Here is a 6,000-nt window from a genome sequence, read left to right as displayed (position 1 = left end):
GAGACGAGAGAGACAAGAGAGACGAGGCGAAAGAAAGAAAAGCAGAGTGTCGGTGTTGTCTGGGGCACTGGTATTCAGTGGTAATATAGCAATAAAAACTGCTTTATGGCAGTTTTCTAAAAAAAGTTATTGTGTTCTAGTCCATGGACCCCGTCTAAAAAGTAAGAAATTAACGAAATGTGATAGCCGAAAATTAAAATTTCACACAAAACCTCACAATAATCACAACACTTGAAATGCTGCTTTCAACACTAAACTTGTACTGCACAACAATTGGCAACATGCATGTCATGCATGCATAGGAAAGAGGATCACGAGGGGAAAAGGTCTTATTATTATTAAATTTTGAATACGGCAGTCCCAGGCCTAGGGCCTTTTTACAGGTCTTCTGCATGTAGCTTTTCATTCTGTATGTGATTATTGTGAGGTTTTGTGTGAAATTTTAATTTTCGGCTATCACATTTCGTTAATTTCTTACTTTTTAGACGGGGTCCATGGACTAGAACACAAAAACTTTTTTTAGAAAACTGCCATAAAGCAGTTTTTATTGCTATAATTTCTTTTGTTTTTTCTGTCACCAATGGAATGCCCTATATCAATAATTATGTAAATGATGGCCTTCACATCATGTCAATTACACCGTATCATACGCATTGATGTGCAAGCCTTTTCTTGCAGAAAATGGCACTAGCATGTTCTTCTGCGGGGATACATGTGAGTAGTGGTGGACAGTGGTGATACTTTTTTTATACGGAGGTCATTCTGTGCATGTTGCTGTAGCAGAATTTCATGACTCTGTCATAAAATTGTCTTGCCTTTCAGATATTTCAGATTTCCCCACCCTCGATCAGATTTATTTGAGAAATGTAACCAGGTACTTGTCGCAGATGTTTTTGTTGATTCTGTGTTTATAATGGTTTATAATCATGGGTTATCGTGATGAGGTCATCCTGCATCATATTGCACTGAAATCGTAATCCTGTTGATGTCGATACAACTTTTGGAAGTAGTTCAATGACTTCAAACTGGTAGTCCACGATTTTCTAAAACAACACAGCAAAGGAGGAACAATAAACATGTATTAAAATGTAAACAAATACATTACGTAACCTCGTTCCAACAACTACACTGATCCTGAGGATAAAAGGGCGAGGCTATGGTTGGAGGTACTGAGAGATAAACAAGGCACTCCATAATAATAAAATCTTACACATCTTTTGGTGAGTATGAATGATATCCAGTCGAACCTCTTTAGGACGAACACCAAGGGACCAATGGTATTTATTCTGTGAGTTTGTCTTCCCCCTCCTATTTTATAACCAGTGAATACAATTATTTCTCCAATAGACATACGAATAGATTTCTTCTACAGCGAAAGATTCTAAGCCACACCAACTCATTGACTCGTCTCGTATGAAACAAATGAGTCACTAGAGAGGTTCTGCAAAACGAAAATGCGTAAAAAGGTTCGTTCATTGCCATGAAGTGCAAAACTTCGCAACTTTGGACGCGAAACTTGCAGGGAACGCGAAATGAACTGTCGTACTCGTAGGACATTTCGTGAGATCGGGTCATGGCGTACGTGCACTTGGCCCGCGCAAACTACGAAAATGTGCAGAACGTAAAGTTCGTGCAAAAATTCATACACACTTTCGCAAGGACTGTCGAGAAACTTCGTTCGAATTTTCGTTTTGCAGAACCTCTCTACTGAACGTTTCTTTAGCAACATGACGGCAACTGAAACAGCAACAGAGAAAGTACGATACATGCACAGGCAGTACAGCACATTCTTGCAGGTACTACAAACAGATTGCAGATCGTAATTCTTGCTTTGGCGGCACGAAACTTTATTTGGGGCAGTGCAATCTCGGCGGTACTCACAAATAATAAATCAAACAGCCCAGACTCAAGTAAACAAATCCAATCATACAAGTACGAGATCTTCACGAGACGAGACTGCACCCATTGGCTTGTTTCGTATGAAGCAAACAAGTTTACTGAACCTCTCCACAATGGAGATTTTCCCTGATATGCGAATTTATTTTGCAAACTCGGTCAATGGGTCCTTGAACCTTTCCCTCCAGATTGGGAACTGCCAACGATAGTATGCCACTGACCAGTGCCTTACTTGTAACGTTCCAATGTACAATGAATATGAGTATTTCGACAACACATTTAACATACCGGTAAGCCTTACCGTCAAGAAGGTGAACTCGCGTTCTTCGTACACTGTAGACAAGGGCAAAGAGATAAAAATGGATCTAAATCCGAATAAAATCAGCACACGTTTCCGTAAATGAAAGGGTGAGCATAAGCAAATGAATCGAAGGAAACCGGTCAACTCAGAGATCACCTGTCATCGAGTATTCCGTAAAAGGAGGCCTCGGCAGCGGAAAAGCTAAATTATTTAGAAAAGAGATCCTGTCAGCTTTTCCATTATTTATTGCATTACCCCAAAATCAGCACACTTTTCGTAAATGAAAGAGTGAACACAAGCAAATGAATCAAAGGGAACTGGTCAACTCACCTGTCAGTAATATTCCGCGAAAGGAGGTCTCAGCAGCGCCGAAACGAAATAAGCCAGGCCAGGAGTCGAAATATCCGAAACAGCTCATACAAGAAGCAGTTCCAAAGAAGGAAGTTCCTTGCGCATGCACATCCGAACACGGACTGCACTGCAACACAATGTCTGCCGTGCAGTGCACAGCACGCGGCTTCCACCCGTTGGTAGATCTAATACCGAGCACCTTACGTAGAGATTTACGTAGCCTAAGTGAAATACCGAGCACCTTACGTAGAAAGTTACGTAGCATAGCGGTGTCGTTTTTCTTGCCATGTGAACACAATAATAGAAAAGCTGACAGGATCGCTTTTCTAAATGTTCTGCTGTTGAAGTCGAAGTCGCTCTGAACTGAAGAGGTCAAACGAACATGACGGAGTGAGCCTGTAAATCACTGCACTGACATTCTGTTCTGTCTGTAGTCACAGAGGCTCACTTTGACCAAGTACATGTAGCCTGATGTAACTTGTAAGCAAGGCTGAGAGCGCGGGGGAACAAAACGACACTCTGAGTATCCTTTGAGCTATATTTTAGATTATTGTTATTATTACTTGCATGTACGCGTTGGAGTCAACCATGCAAGCATGATCCACAACTTCGCTTATGCTGAACATGATAAACAGGACTATGACAGGGGAAAGAAATTGAGCTAGAACGATGATAATTATAATGATATAATTATCATGTAGCTCATGGGTATTGAAGATACCAGGTAGGTCATTTATGAATAATATGTCTATATGTCATTGAATATTCCAGCCTGAGTGATAATAATAGTGCTATTTCCTGAGTTTGACTGTTTCAGGATCTGTCGGAATGTCACGATGTACAGATCTTCATGCATAGATCTCGCCATGCGGGTCGGTCATGGGCAATGGCTCGCAGGCTCTGCAGAGTGTCTAGGTTCCGGAGCAATCCAGCATTGGCTTGGCGCAGATCTCCCACCAATGCCTGCGGCAGGGTCGTCCGCGGTCAACCCCTCCAGCATTGCTGTTGCTGATTGGCGAAGTACGCGAACATAGCCATAACAGCTGGGGATTCATCCGCCATCCGCAGGATGTGGCCAAACAGCCTCCAGCGTGATCTCTTGACCATGACACTCAAGGGTTCAGCTTCGCATCTGGCATAGAGAGCATCATTCGGTATTATAGCAATAAAAACTGCTTTATGGCAGTTTTCTAAAAAACGTTATTGTGTTCTAGTCCATGGACGTCCGGACCCCGTCTAAAAAGTAAGAAATTAACGAAATGTGATAGCCGAAAATTAAAATTTCACACAAAACCTCACAATAATCACAACACTTGAAATGCTGCTTTCAACACTAAACTTGTACTGCACCAACAATTGGCAACATGCATGCATAGGAAAGAGGATCACGAGAAGAAAGGTCTTCTACGGTACATGAAGCTTTTCATTCTGTGTGTGATTATTGTGAGGTTTTGTGTGAAATTATAATTTTCGGCTATCACATTTCGTTAATTTCTTACTTTTTAGACGGGGTCCGGACGTCCATGGACTAGAACACAATAACGTTTTTTAGAAAACTGCCATAAAGCAGTTTTTATTGCTATAATTTCTTTTGTTTTTTTCTGTCACCAATTAATGGACTGCCCTACTGGGAAATGATGGCCTTCACATCAATACCGTATTATACGCATGATGTGCAAGCCTTTTCTTGCAGAAAATGGCATTAGCATAATGCATGATCTTCGGCGGGGAAACATGTGAGTCGTGGTCTGGTGGTGGTGATACTTTTTTTATACGGAGGTCATTCTGTGCATGTTGCAACTTGCTGTTGCAGAATTTCATGACTGTCATAAAATTGTCTTGCCTTTCAGATTTCTCCACCCTCGATCAGATTTATTTGAGAAATGTAGCCAGTTGAGTGTCGCAGATGTTTTTGTTGATTCTGTGTTCATAATGGTTTATAATCATGGGTTATCGTGATAAGATCATCCTGCATCATATTGCACTGAAATGGTAATCCTGTTGATGCCGATACAACTTTTGGAAGTAGTTCAATGACTTCAAACTGTTAGTCCACGATTTTCTAAAACAACACAGCAAAGGAGGAACAATAAACATGTATTAAAATGTAAACGAATACATTGCTGAGTCCAAAACCTCGTTCCAACAACTTCACTGATCCTGAGGAGAAAAGGGGCAAGGCTATGGTTGGATGTACTGAGAGATAAACAAGGCACTCCACAATAATAAAATCTTACACATCTTTTGGTGAGTATGAATGATATCCAGTCGAACCTCTTTAGGACGAACACCAAGGCCAAGGGACCGATGGTATTTATTCTGTGAGCTTAACCTATTTTATAACCAGAGAATACAATTATAACTCCAATAGACATACGAATAGATTTCTTCTACAGTGAAAGATTCTAAGCCACACCGACTCGTCTCGTATGAAACAATTGAGTCACTAGAGAGATTCTGCAAAACGAAAATGCGTACAAACTTTCGCTCTACATCATGAAGTGCGAAACTTCGCACCTTTGGACGCGAAACTTCCAGGGAACACGAAATGAACTGTCGTAGGAAATTTCGTGAGATCGGGTCATGGCGTACGAGCACTTGGCCCGCGCAAACTACGAAAATGTGCAGAACGCAAAGTTCGTGCAAAAATTCGCACACACTTTCGCAAGGACTGTCGCGAAACATCGTTCGAATTTTAGTTTTGCAGAACCTCTCTACTGAACATTTCTTTAGGAACATGACGGCAACTGAAACAGCAACAGAGAAAGTACGATACATGTACTCCACATTCTTACAGATACTACAAACAGATTGCAGATCGTAATTCTTGCTTTAGCGGCACAAAACTTTATTTGGGGCAGTGCAATCTCGGCGGTACTCTTCACGAGGCGAGACTGCACCCATTGGCTTGTTTCGTATGAAACAAACAAGTTACTGTCCCGTCCACAATAGAGATTTCCCCTGATATGCGAATTTATTTTGCAAACTCGGTCAATTGATACTTGAACCTTTCCCTCCAGATTGGGAACTGCCAACGATAGTATGCCACTGACCAGTGCCTTACTTGTAACGTACCAATGTACAATGAATATGAGTATTTCGACAACACATCTTACATAAGCCTTACCGTCAAGAAGTTGAACTCGCGTTTTTCGCACACTGTAGACAGGGGCAAAGATATAAAAATGGATCTAAATCCGAATAAAATCAGCACACGTTTCCGTAAATGTAAGGTGAACATAAGCAAAATTAATGAATCGAAGGAAACTTAGAGATCACCTGTCATCGAGTATTCCGTAAAAGGAGGCCTCGCAGCTCGGCAGCAGAAAAGCAAAATTTAGAAAAGAGATCCTGTCAACTTTTCCATTATTTATTGCACTCCGCCCCAAAATCAGCACACTTTTCGTGAATGAAAGAGTCAACACAAGCAAAATGAATCAAAGGCAACTGGT

General features: G+C 41.2%; 1 long non-coding RNA gene across 1 annotated transcript; it reads right to left on the bottom strand.

The window, feature by feature from the left end:
- Positions 1-914: 914 nt before the first annotated feature.
- LOC135830155 (uncharacterized) lies at positions 915-2,862 on the bottom strand. Its single transcript, XR_010556004.1, has 3 exons — positions 2,528-2,862; positions 2,198-2,229; positions 915-1,043 (listed from the first exon to the last, which is right to left on the bottom strand). It is a non-coding gene; the product is annotated as an uncharacterized LOC135830155 (long non-coding RNA).
- Positions 2,863-6,000: the final 3,138 nt, after the last annotated feature.

The sequence above is a fragment of the Sycon ciliatum genome, chromosome 13 (genome assembly GCF_964019385.1).
Source record: "Sycon ciliatum chromosome 13, ocSycCili1.1, whole genome shotgun sequence".
Taxonomy (NCBI): domain Eukaryota; kingdom Metazoa; phylum Porifera; class Calcarea; order Leucosolenida; family Sycettidae; genus Sycon; species Sycon ciliatum.
This window is presented reverse-complemented; position numbering and strand designations above follow the sequence as displayed.